Source organism: Corvus kubaryi, unplaced genomic scaffold, assembly GCF_017639235.1.
Source record: "Corvus kubaryi isolate FWS band 111438036 unplaced genomic scaffold, C.kubaryi_AGA036_p1.0 133, whole genome shotgun sequence".
NCBI classification, from domain to species: Eukaryota; Metazoa; Chordata; class Aves; order Passeriformes; family Corvidae; genus Corvus; species Corvus kubaryi.
Window position 1 is genome coordinate 38,375,718 of NW_024580667.1, and position 14,376 is coordinate 38,390,093.

The following is a 14,376-nucleotide window of genomic DNA, read 5'->3' on the forward strand; positions in this document are numbered from 1 at the left end:
GCAGCCAGAGACAATTGTCCAAGACCATGTCCCGATGACTTTCATACTCTCCAAGGATGGACACTCCACAACCTCTCTGGGCAGCCTGTGGCAATGTTTGGCCACCCAACACGACAAGTGCTTCCTCATTTTCAGAGGGAACCTTTTGTATTTCAGTTTGTGCCCATTGCCTCTTTTCCTGTCACTGGACACCACTGGAAAGAGCCTGACCCCTCCTCTTTGCATTCTCCCTCTGGGTATTTACAGACATTGGTAACAGCTCTCTCAGCCTTTCCTCATATGAAAAATGCTCCAGTCTCTTAATTGTCCTTGTGGAATTTTGCCACAGTCTCTCCAATATATCCATTGTACTAAATATATACAATATATACAATATATACATTGTACTTGTACTAAAGAGCCCCAACTGAACACAGTACTCACGGTTTGGCTTCATCTATGCTGAGAGGAGCAGCCAAAACAGGACACTGGTCTTACTAGTAAAGAATGAGGAGAAGAAGAAATTGAATACCTCAGCATACTCCACGTCCTTTGTCACCACGACCACTGCCCATTCAGCAGCAGGTACAGGTTTTCCCGGGTGTACTGGTTTTGCACAGCCTGGTTTTTGGTAGTGGGGGGCCACAGAGGTGGCTCCAGTGAGAAGCCGCTGGAAGCTTCCACTATGTCCAGCAGGGCCAATCCCTGATGGCTCTGAAAGATGGATATGCTGCTGGCCAAAACTGAGCCAAGGAGAGAGGTTGGTAACGCCTCTGTGATGACATATTTAAGAAGAAAATCAAAACAAAGTCACAGTTTTTTGCTTCCAGTCAGAGAAGAGGAGGAGGTGAGAACATGTGAGGGAAAACAACATGGAGACACCAAGGTCAGTGGAGAAGGAGGGGCAAGAGGTGCTCCAGGTGCCAGAGCCGGGATTCTTCTGCGGGCCATGGTGCAGACCATGGTGAAGCAGCTGTGCCCCTGCAGCCCATGGATCCACTGGGAATGCAGAGATCCACCCACAGCCCGTGGGGGAGGTGCCCGTGCCGGAGCGGGTGGATGCCTGGAGGAGGCTGTGAGCCAGGGGAAGACCCAGTGGAGAGAGAAGGCCCTTGCTTTCAGGCTGGAGCAGCCTGTCCTTGGAGGACTGCACCCCGTGGAGAGAGAGAGCCACGGCACAGCAGTTTTGGGAGGACTGTGTGCCTGTGGGAGGGGCTCACACTGCAGCAGGTGCGGTGTGGCTGCTGCTTGTGAGGGTGGACCCATGTTGGAAAGGTTCACAGAGAACTGGCTCCCGTGGGAGGGACCCCACGGTCTCACAGGGGAAGGACTCCTCTCCCAGATCAGTGGAAGAGAATCTCGGTGATGAACTGACCCCAAACCCCCACCCCAGGCCTGTCTCCCTGCACAGTTGGTAGGAAGGAGGGAGGGGCTGAGGAGGGGGGATGGTGTTTTAAGGGTTTATTTTACTTCTCATTATCCTCCTCTGATTCTGTTAGCAATGAATTCACTTTGCAACCTTAAGTTGAGCCTGTTTTGCCCTTGAAGTGTTTTCTCCCAGTCCTTATCTCACTTATGGAGCCTTCATTGACTTTTTTTTCTTTCTCTTCTCTGCCCAGCTGTGGCAGGGGAGGGTAAGTGAGCAACTCTTGTGGGTGCCTGGCACTGGATCAGTGTCAAACCACGACACCTAGTTAGCATTTAGCTGTTTATATATTCATAGTCTCCTTTATTGTTGCCTTTCTCTTTCTTCCATAGTTTCAAGTGGGCTTTGGCTTTGCTAACTTCATCCCTGTAAGACTGGACAGCAATTCTGTGCTCCTCATGAGTCATGTGTCCCTGATTTCACCTTCTGGAATACTTCCTTCTTAAATTTGACTTTTGCCAGCAACTACTCTCAGCATGTTTTTCCTATCTTCCTGAAAAGTGGAATGGACACCTCTTAAACTTGATCTTTAAATATCAACCAGCTTTCTTGGCTCCTCTGCCCTCTGGGACCTTATCCCACTGGACTCTTTCAAGAAGATCCTTGAAGAGGTCAAAGTCTCTTCTCCTGAAGTCCAGACTTGTGATCTTGCATTTTGCCCTGCTCCCTCCTCTTGCAATCTTGAACTCCACTATCTCATGGTCACTGCAGCCAAGGTTGCCTTGTGTTCCCATCCCCAATGAGCTCTTCCTCATTCCTGAATATGAGGTCTAGTTATGCACTTTTCTATCACTTGTGTCAGGAATTGTTTCTCTTCACAAACCTTCTAGATTTCCTATGTCCTGCTGCATTGTCTCTCCAGCAGATACTGGATGGATGAAATTCCCCATGAGGAGTAGGGCCTGCATGTGGGAGGTTGCTTCAGGCTGTCTGCAAAACTCCTCATCTGTGGAGTAAGGCAGGTGCTTTCTTTTTCCTAGAATAGGCACTTCTTCAGTTACAGACTAAATTTGAGCTAACAAGTGATTCTCAGCCAAAATCTGAAGTGCCTAATGAATTTGTCAAGACACAGAATGTTGGAAGAGAGACAGACTGAACTGTTGACTAGGATTTGGGAACACTGCAGATGCCCAAGACCCAAATAAACAACGTTCAGGTGGCCTGGAATTATTATGAATTTTGAGGAATGTTGTATTTCAGACTCCTACTAGTAAATGTTACTTAAAAAAAAAAATCTGATATAATAGAACTTTCTGTACTGTAGCAGATTAATCTGTGTATTTAAAGCAACTTCAAGCATTTACACCAATGCAATCTCTGCCTCATTAGCACATTGTATTTTAAAGTCACTATTATATTTTCATCATAATCTGGGTTTTTACCATTTTGAAAACAAATGTTAAGACTGATTTTCTGTAAAATGTAAATAATTATGTACCTTTTGTTTGTTGAATGATAGGAGAAAATGAGAAAGTACTCTTTACTGTGAAATTAATGATCATGAAAATATTATAGAATGTGCATCAGTAAAATTATTATACTGTAATAACTGAGAAACCAACTACAGTGTCATCCATTTTATTTTGTTCTGCTGCCATTAAGTTAGCACGAAAGAGAATTAAAGAAGGTATAATACTTTTAAAGAACAGTTGATGTATGAAGAGATATATGAATGTAATGGAAAAGTGCTTGACTTCTTTAACTTTTGATTTACTTTTTTCTTATTAAACCAATGATACCTGCACCATCTAAATCCTTCTGAAATGATTTCCCACTGGCTGGAGCAAAAGCCACTCCACGGAGCAAAATCAGCCAATTTTTTAAAAGCTGCCTTCATTGAAAACCTATACAACATGCTACAGAATTCAAGCAGATGTTTTCAGGTTCTAAGATTAAGGACACTTTGTATTAATGTCTTCCAGTGGTATTATTCACAAAACCTGATGCCCTTTAGCTTCACTGGAGCCTGAGGTCAGCAAGAATGTGATACAAAATTATTATGGTTATTAATCACCAACAAGTAAAATCTATGAGCTTGTAGCAAACTCTGAGAATCGGATTTGTATTGCAGTCTAATCCATTATTTTTTACGATGCAGCAAATTGAAAGGCTTTTATCTTCATGGACTTTTGAAGTGTACTTTCTGTAACACAAAAAAAAAATACTGTGTAATCACGTTACATACTGAAAAATAAAAAGTGAGTAGTGTTACTAAACAATATGTGGATCTGATTGAATATAGCAAGAATTATCATCAAAATCTTTTAGAAGTATACATCTGAAAGCCTGCAAGGAACTGAAATTCTTTACAAAGATCCTCATAATGTAAGCATGGCTTTTCTCTCTTACACTCAGCTTTAGCAATAAACTGCTGATCAGTCTGAGTAACAAAAAAAGAAAATTGTAGCTTATTCTCATTACAAAACATTTTTTCATCAGTTCTCTTGGTAATGAAATTTATTGTTTGTTTCCAGAGGCATTTTCAATATTTGGAAAATAAAGGAAATGGGAAGGAAAAGAAAAGGAAAGGCAGGAGAAAGAGTGTGAGGGATGTTGTTTTCTATGGTACAGTTGTCTGTGGAAACTAAAAAGTTGTTACTTACTAAAAGGATGGCCATGAATACTAACTATCACTCACAGTAGCCAAGTGGCCAGTCCTGAAATGGATCATTTACTTTTTAAATGAACTTACTTATTTGAATTTATGATAGAAAATGAATATGGGAACTAGTTTATCTAAATCCCTTTTATGTTTTTACAGGATTACAAAAAATAATTCAGAACATAATACATTCCCCTACTTTCTGAGTCTGCCTAACTTTGTGAGTATCTATTCATGCAGCATCCTCTTTGCTCTGGAGGCTCTTTTCCCATTTAATTACAATCCACTGCATTTGCTTATTTCTGAGAGTTTTACACTTTCTTTCTTCCTATAATGGCATTTCAATAGATGTTTAGGTAGACAGGCATCCAAATCCCACTAGGGAAGCCCCAGAAACTTGCATCATCTGCAGCAGGATGGGTAACAGGTATTACCCAAATTTTCTATAATACTTAATTTTGATATCAGAAATAGGTGTCAAATCCTAGGCAAACCAAAGGAAAATTAATCTTTCTGGAACTGGAACAGACAGACCGTGTTTTTTCAGCTGAAGAGAGAATCTAATTTATGCAGATTTAACTGTTTCTTAAAAAGTGAATGGAACATCTTCCACACATCTGAATCAACCCCTATTCACTCATAATGATCTAAAAAAAATCAGGGAAATATCTTAGAAATTTTGATTTTTCCCCAAGTTTAGCAGAACAGCATGTTTATCGTGAAGATAAAAAACTCCGTAACAAACTAATACTATCCCAAGTTAATCACTTAAACTAATAAAAAAGATCACTATATTAACAAATTACTATTTTTAACTAAACAAAGTTTAAATTCATGCTTGAAATTATCATATTCATAAATAATTTCTCCAAAGCCAAATAAGATATCAAAATTCAGACCAATGTATGTATTACCTTGAGCATCAAGGAAATTTTGAAGATACAGCCTAATTAAAAAGCACAGATATACAGTGGCTTTACAACCCAGTTAAGATTAAGTATTTGTACAGCCACTGAAAGTTTTGAGGATCAAAATAATGAAGCACATTTAAACTAATTTCAACTGTATGTTTCCACCAAATAAGGATTACATCTCCCTCTTTCCAATCTGTAATATTTTGCTACTTTGGGTTGAAGCCTTTCTTGTTTCGCTTGCTTTTTCTCAGCAATCACAATGTATAAAGCAATGAGTAGGATAAAAAAGAGAGATTCCTAGGGGTTTTTTTCCCTCATTTTAGTCATCTGCTATATGCACAGCTTTTGTTTTATTTGAATTTCCTAAAACCCCCCTCGCAAAAATCAGAAACCATCTCGAACAAAGAAGAAAAAGCTCAGGGGAAGGAAATGAGAGCACTAATGTTTGTGTGCCATTCAGTGCTCCTAACTCTCTTTGGAATTTTTTTTTGAAAGTGGATCAAAGACCTTCCCAGATATTTCTTACAATAAATTCTTCTAACATCAAAGTAATATAAGATGTCACTATTTTCCTCTAGAAGAAAAATCTCATTGGTTTCAAAGTTTGTTTTTTCTACTCAAGAATGAATTGTAGCTACGTAAGTGTGACACAAATTCCCTTAATTACTTGATTTTTAATTCATTTGACAACTTTTCTACAGGCTTAATCCTTGTGTTTGTTTCATTTCATAATGAACTGAAAAACCTTAATGTAGGACACAAACATGAACTAAAAAATAACTTTGTTGAATAATTCTTGCCAAGTGAGAAGTAATCTCAGTGTTATCGTCCACATACATAAGCTTCTTAATGCAAGTTGTTTTTCTAGAGAACTTCATGAGCCAAGTCCTAGGCCAAAGTTTTACTGTCATTACTGCTTTTAAAGAGCTGCCACATGAAGACAGAGTTCTTAATGTTTCTTAAGATAATGCATATGCAGCAGAGGTCTCTTTAACACCAAGAAGTACAAGAGCAGGCATATACAGTAAATCTTTTCCCTGAGCTTCCAGGTGAGAGCAATTACCTTTGTCAGTAACTGACAGCAATTGATTTACTGTGATCTCAACACTAATTATGCCTAAGGGAGTCACTGTTCTGATAAATTACTATTTACCTTCTTATGTGGTGCCTAAATAACGTGACCACAGTTTTCTCAATAGCACTGACTTTTCATAACAATGTCATGCATCTGTTTGAAAGTATAAAGATAAGACCACTTACTAGTGTCCTTATCTATTTCTCTATTTAAAGACCTGTTAGTGATGGACTTTGGAAAACATGAACAGAAGAGCCACACAATGATATAAGAGGTGATGATTTTTCATTCTTCAAGTTATCTGCTGAAAAGCTAACCATATGCTATTGCTACACAGTATTTATTAAGATGATAAAATGAAGTTGCAGCTGCCGGAACTGTGAATTTTGTATTGCTTTAATGATTTCTTAAACTTTCAACTCTAATCTTAATTGACTCCAAAGAGTAAGATTTAAATTCTGGGAGGGCAAATCTGCTTGAGGGAAGATGCTCAAGAGCAAGCAAACTAAGTTACACTGTAACTGATGCTTCAACAATTTGCAGTAAGATGACCTCACCTTCAAAATGTCAATCTTTACCTGAAAAACAGAGCATGAACTATTGAAAACTGTGGATTCTTTGACCTCGTACCATAAAAATCTAGAAATTATAAGCAACTTCCATAAGATGCAAAAATCAGTACTAGTTACTGTACGCTCCATTTTGTTTTTTTAAATCTGGATAGAGAATCACAGATCACTGAAACGTTAGGGCTGGAAGGGACCTTAAAGATCATCTAGTTCCATACTCCCTACCATGTGCAGGAATGCCATTTGCTAGAGCAAGTCACTCAGGGCCACATCCAGCCTGGCCCTGAACACTTTCAGGGTGTGTAAAAAGGTAGAGTACCCACAACTTCTCTGGGCAACCTGTTCCAGTGCTGCACCACCCTCTGAATAAAGAATTTTTTTCCTAAATCTAATTTAAAAGTGCCCTCTTTTAATTTAAAACCATTGCCCCTTGTCCTGTCCATTGCAGTCAACATATCTCAAGTCTGAATTAAGAAAAATAGTGAGCTGAATAGCACTTAAGCACACAATGGTCAAATTTCACGACTACTGCATACTCCTGTTGTGTTGTTCATATTTTTCCTCCTCACACCATAATACAGGATCTTTCCAAAGTTCTTAAAAGAGGTGATAATTTACATCTTATATAGTAACAGATTTTGAACATGCCAACCTCTGCCTTTATTTCAGTTGGATTTGATTCTGTCCTGGGGAACGGAAAATGGATCTCTAATAAAGCAGCCCAAGAAGTTATGTTCAGTTGTCTAAAGCAGAGTGACAACAGAAGCTGTTTTAGGAGTGAATTCCACGTGAGACTGGCAGGTGTGACACGAGCCTGTAAGGCCCTTTCTGAGGGCACAGTTAATGGTCAGACAGGGTATTGTAGAGACCTCTAAAATGGCACTTTCTATATTTTGCTAGCAAATCTTATGCAATATCTGCTAAATCTTCTGACTCTGAGTGTCTTTTCACATATTGCTGGATGTGTGAAACTGTGGCTCTCCTCTCTGTGGCAAACATGTAATTATCTTTCAACCAAGCAGATCAAAGTTACTTATACAGCTACTTGCAACGATGTTCTGACAGCTTCTGCCCTCTCTGATGACTGCTTTTGAGTATTTTAAAGCAAGAAGAGTGTAAGAAAAAGTATCTGATTACAGGAAAAAGCAGTCTTCTAGCTTAACCATTAGCAAGGAGAATGGTATCCCTTGCAGCTCCATAACATGAACTACAGTAGCAACATGTTGTTAACTTACTTTTCTTCATTCTGATACCTCTGAACCTTGATATCTTAGTGTTGTGTGCCACATTTTACCACTAGACTAATTTTACTTGAACCGAGTTGAATGTTTAGGTTCTCATTCAAGAACCACCTTCATAGCAGGCACTTGATTTAGCTCTGTCTTAAGCGAAAAATACACAAATGGTGTCCATCCTTGATGGAAATTAGCCACACAGGACGAGTTTTTCATCTCACCAAGTTTAATACAGCTGTTTTAAAAAAACCTGTTTTAATTTAAATCAATTCTACACATTCACTTCACAAGAAATAAAGAGATAGATCCAGAAGACAATTCACTCCATTCTTAGACAGGTTATGTGGATTGACCACTGCTAAGTTCTGATGATTCCAGAGGTCCAAGAAGAGCCTCTCCCTGTATATATGCATGCAAACTGTGAAACACATTAAAATTCATATGTCCTGATGTAAATATTTGCACCTGAACTAATCCTACTAGTCTATACTTGTAGAATCAATATGGACAACTTAGATGTTTAAAGCACCATTCATCTGCTCCTAAAGTAGGAATGTGTTGCTGTGTGTCTCTTTCTCTCCAGTGACTTTAAATGGTACCCGGGCACCTAGCTCAGATACAGACCTCCAAAGCTTTGATACCTAAATCTGGACAAAGTTCCAATTCCCCACAAAATACAAAATAACTCAGACCCGTTGTGAGAGGCTAACCTCCCTGTGAGAACACCACCAAACTGGTTTACAATCACGAGTTAAGGACAAGTATTGACAGCCTTCAAGAAAACTGGTAGGTAAAAGACAATTCTGTTACAGAAATAGTAACTGAAAAAGACATTTTAGTCTGCATGATAACTACAATGACAAGAAAAGTATTCAATTTTATTAAATGAACAAAACAACACAGTGTTCATCCAAGTTACAAATTACCTCTGGAATAAGTAATTTGAATATTTCAAAAAATATTTGTATCTTTCAAAAATAGTTGACTGCAGAATTTCCGAAAAACTCAAAAACATGTACATTGTAATAATAATTATTTTTAAAATAAAGATAAAGAGCTCATAAATGCTATATGTGCTAACTGGATATTGTTTAACTAACCTGATATTGATTACAGGCAAAATAGTATTTTTCTGGGAAAACAGAATGTTCTTAAGTAAGAATAAGATCACAATTAGTTCCAAGAAGTGTGACTTTGTGGAAGATAGGTCTTCTTGGCAAGACTGCTATTTTATAATAAGATCCCAAGATCTTTCAGTTCACAAAGGTAAATGAGATGAGAACCTAAAACCTTTGAATTAATAATTAAGAACAAGCACTTGAAGTAAAAACGAAGCAAATACCCCTCTTGGATGACTAAAATTAACTAGATTCTCTAAGATCCTGTGCTGTGACTAGATCCTGTGCATTTAATAGAACAAAAGATAAAATCTTTGCTGATACAATTTGTAGATGACATAAAATTGGCGAGAATACAAATAATGGTGTGGTGAGGCCAATCATACAGCTAAACCTGGATCTTTTGCTAATATGCAGTTATTTGCACAGAGATGAAATATACTGCCAAATGCAGAGTCAGAGGAATATAAGACAGGTAATGTAATATCTTTAAATAAACTGATGCTGAGGGACCTAGAAATATTGGCATACAGAGAGCTGAGTTCAAATTGCTTTTATGACAGTGCATTTATAAAGGATAACTCAGTCCTTGGGATCATATCAAGTCAGAACTGATGCACCCATACATAAACCCAGTGAAAGCAGTACTAAAATAACATGGCATCTTTTTAAGAAGAATGCAAAAAACTTAGAAACAATTCAGAAAACAATGACAACATCAAATCAATTCTATAACCTACACTTCATAGTAAGACATTTAAGAAGTTCAGCCCAAATTAAGAAGTCAATAGATGACATGATAATAAGTAATACATTTCCGTAGGGTTTTCCGTATTTTTACAGCTTTAACTGCGCATGAATAGTGACTGCTACACCTTCTGAAATCCTCAGATACAAGGCTTATGGTTGCAGGATGTTTGCACTAAGTTGTCATGGTAACTTATTACAGACCAAGCACACTCATCACCAGTGCAGTAACAACAGTTTATTTCCTCATGTATACACACATGTAACAAATGCCAAACCCCTGAAAATGGTGGTAAAAGTACAGAATCTTCAAGAGTGTCTGCAAAAATTTTCCAGGCAAAGTATCTTACCCTGACCTGCATGGGTAAGAGATGTTTGACAGTAAGTGACTGAAACCAAGACTGAGTGAAGCAAGCTCACACTAGGCTACATAACAAGAGAAATAAAGTACACCTTTTTCAGGACTGAGGACATTAATTACTGAAGTAACATACCTAAAAAATACCACAAATCCTTTATGATTTGAAGCTTTTCATTCAAGAACAGAAATCTCTTTATAAGATATGGTAAAGATCAAAAAAAACCATGTCAATGCAAAAATTGCTAGGTGAAATTTGATGCCATGTATATCGAAGTTATTAACACTAGATTACCACTGTCTTTTAAAAGCTCCCTGTATATATTACTTAGATTAATAGATCCTTTCGTAATATCAAAATGTTTCCAAAACCTTTTACATATGTCTGAACACTTATATACCGTTCAAAGGAATTGTATCTCAATGCTCTCAAAAACAGACAGATGTCTGCCTGTGTTTCGTATTTTTTATGCTTCTTGTTTTTTGGTATAATTTGGCATAAGATTGCAATAAAAATTCGGAATTTCCTAAAAATGGTATGAATGAGGCCATAACATGAACTGAAACTATGTTTCTTCCACGTTAAGACTGTGTGGTGGGTAACCCAAAATGTTATCGTATTCCAGCCAGTGCCTGGGGCCAGGTCACCCTGTGTCGGCGCCGACAAACCAATTTTGTCCCAGACCCGACATGCACAGCATGGAGCACATCAGCACCAGCACCGGCAGAGTTTGGCAGGCAGCAGGAGGAGGCAGCAGGCAGCAACGCTGACCCCACACATGCCGGCCCTTCTCATCTGCCACTAGAACTGCTCTGTAATCTCCCACATTCCCAAGAGAGTTTGCCACCATCCTTTCCCTTTGTCTCCCAGAGAGCACAGTCACCTGCAAAGGTCGCCAGGGGGGAGGGGGGAGGGTCTGACACCGTTTTCCCTGTCTCCCCGCACACGGTTGCCTGTGGCGGACACCATCTTGGAAAAGCGTATTTCTGCCATTTTGGGTGTCTCTTTCATCTTGGGGAGATTGTGAGATTTAGGAATTTTGTATCTAGGGATAATTTACTGTTATTTTTTCCCCCTGCAGTTTCACTTTTTAGTAAATTGGTATTTGTTTGCTTATATCTACTTGTATTTAGTTTCTCCTCATTGGTGGAAAGAGACTGGTTAAAACAAAGGGGGAGAACTCATTTTTGAGTGTTCCCCTTTAAATTGCCTTAAACCAAGACAGAGAGAAATGATTCTTTGCAAGAAGAGCATACGACAGGGGAAAAAACCCACTACCAACACAAACAGAAAAAAACCAACCAACCAGCAAATCACTACAACAAGCAACATGTGACTGACAAAGTAACTTCAGAAGTAATCTGTCAGAAGTTGCATTTAATATTGATAACCTGTGAGAGATTTCATGTGCATATACAAGAAAAAATGTGTTTTGATGAAATATATACAAATAGGTAACCTCAAACATCAATTCCAGAAATTTAACTGACAATACACGAAATCACATGTATCTTATACTGGCTGTGTCCAAATTTTGATACTAATCACAAAGCTGACAAATAAATTCAGGGTTCAAGGTCAAGAAGTGAAATATATAATTCAGGTACCTAATAGTCTCTCCTGACAAGTTCCAAGTTTTCTCTGCAGAGTTTAACAGTGACAGAAACCTCTGCTTCAACCATTTTCAAAGACATACAGAAATAAGACAACAGATCAATCGGGTAGAGATTACTCCGTGCAGATGACAGTAACACATTGCTTCAGTATCTCAAGTACAAAGAAAACAAGCAAGATATTTTAAGTCATCACTCCTTCTGCGTGTTGTATTGACAGGCAGTTAAGGACTAGGTCACAGGACCCAATTAAACTAATTTTGATCATATTTTTTTCCTTCAAATCTCATTTTAAGTTAAAAAAGCAATTTTATTTTATTTACTTATTTTCATCATTGGCAAAATCTTATTCGCTTTATCAGCCGAGTTGTTTTTTTTATCAGTGTGAACACATTAAAATAATCTTCATGAAAATCTCCTTGTCACTTTTTATTAACTGAGATAATTAGGATCAATTTTTGAGTATAAATACTGCTTTATGAACTTCATTCTATTTGGTTACCTTTATGCTAGTTGGCTAGACTGTATTTTCTGAGTATTATGTTTCAATATTAATTGTGAATTATACAGAAATATTAAAACAAGTGAGTTCTGATAAAATGTTTGGATGCTACAATTATGCAATATTTATATATCCACAACTATGTTATAAAGAAGCTAAGAAACAGAAAAGCCACATTATCAAAATCTTACAGGCTACAAAAGTACATAATTATTTTGAAGAAGACCTAAAGTGTATGTTCTTGCTATTATATACCTGGAGAATCTATTAACATTCCCTCAAGTTAGTGCAAATACTTTCAGTTCCATGCTTTTCTTTATTCTCATTCAGAGATCACATCCTTTAAATATAAATAAAATGTGTAACTTTATCCCACTTGAGTCATGTCCAGTGGGTCAGCTAACTTCAATGGAGAATATGCACAAAAGAAAACATTACAGATCCTATACATAGTGAAGTTTAGAAGACTCTCGACACGCTGCTACTTGCTTTCTTATTATATACACTGTAGAGGTGATGGAAAACCAAAGTACTTCTCATATTTCTTTTTCCTCACTCTCAGTGCAATGCAAGGTTTTTATTCTTCTAGCTCTTTGGCACAGTCTGCAGGGTAAATTTACCATTACACAAATCCTAGACTCTTAAGAGCCTCAAGAATCACCTAAGTCATCATTTTGTACTGACAAATAATTAGATCATTATAAATAGTTTAATATTTAAATATAAGTTAACTGAATAAATAGAATATATCAGACTTCCAAGAACTTACCAGAAAAAACAAGTTGATTGTTCCCCTAGTTTTCTCAGCCATAACTGGTTCTTCACTTCTGAAGCAGATATAAAGTAGTGCCATTGCTAATGAACTACTTTTTCATTAGGATTAAGTTTAAGACTTAATCACTTTTATGGTAGGATTCCACTGAAATTACTGAAACTCTCAGCTACGGTTTATCACATGCTATTTCCCTAATCTTTTCTGAACAATGTCAGGCTCACCTTTGGATTGAGGATTGTTTTAAAAGCCTTTATGAAATACAAAGCATATGACTCCTATACTTCAGCAGTGATTCCTTCAAACAATAATGAACTGCTCTGCAAGCAGTTTGCTATTAAATGGCTTTGTGAAACCTTCACATTTGCTCAGCACATTCTTTTGCAAAGTCTAGGAGACTTATTCAATTGACCAACATGTTGCTTGGTAGCAGCTTGATCATTTGATTCTTACTGGGAAGATTAAAACTAGAGCATTTCATCATTGTACTCAATTTCTACCATGGCAAGTCAAGAGAGCAAAGGCAAAAAAGAAAAGACCTAATCTTAAATTCGCATTAACACAATTCCTAATCAGATGCAGCTTCTGATAAAAATCCCACATAAAAGCTCTTTCCTTTAGATATCACAGACAAGAAGAAAGCTCACTTCAGCACAATATTAAAATACAGCTTCAAATCTTCTGTGGTTAAAAAAAAAGAAACCAACAATCCCCAAATGCCAATATTAGTAGCTAAACTTTCCAAGAATTCTAATTATTATGTGCTGGTATGATATTGTTTCATTAAAAGCAGACTATGCACAGATTGATCGAAGAGGCAAAAACATAATTTTGAGAACTTCAAGACTGCAGATATCTGTAACACTTAAGCTTCATCTCTACTAATGAATTAAACATGGCTGTGTACTTTGTCATGGAAGACAATTTGTGTGGAATGACCCACATCCACTCTGAACCAGCATGCTGGCTTCCAGCAGTAGGTGTTCTTGAACCATAATAACTGCAGAAGTATACACAGGAAGTTTTTGATACTGTGCTGGAGGACTAACAAGCAATTATGTTCTGACATAGTTGTCAATCATAGGGATGGTCAATTCCAGAACACAGGCATTTGCCTGAATACTCTGCTACTGATTAATTAGTAAAAACACAGCTTGTATTTTCATAGACTTAAAGTTCTTAGCTGGAGCTTGACCTTTCCACAGGTCAATAGTGACAAGTGGAAAGCCATTAATAAACATACAGTGTTGATGAATGCAGAGAAAATGCTTTAGCATCTTTAACCTGGACCAGAAAACATTTAGAAGTTAGGTCCCTGACTTCGGAAAGGTGATTCTCAGGAATGGTAGTACGTGACTAAAACCCCACACAAATGGGGCTAGGTGTAAACCTCTGAGCTATACAATGATTTATTAAATATTGAATTAATATTTCAGTAAGGCTGATTAGATAAGCTCTGCTGCTG

General features: G+C 37.6%; 1 protein-coding gene across 9 annotated transcripts in view; it reads right to left on the reverse strand.

Annotated features, from left to right (window-relative positions):
* Positions 1-14,376, reverse strand: part of GPC5 (glypican 5) — a 617,251-nt gene that overhangs the window by 557,314 nt on the left and 45,561 nt on the right. The window contains exon 1 of one of the 9 annotated variants that reach the window (XM_042043928.1): positions 12,909-12,979. The exons of the other annotated variants lie outside the window; for them this stretch is intronic. The gene's annotated coding sequence lies outside the window, so the exon portion shown is untranslated. Of the gene's footprint in view, positions 1-12,908; positions 12,980-14,376 lie in introns of those variants that run through there. 9 annotated transcript variants of the gene reach the window in all.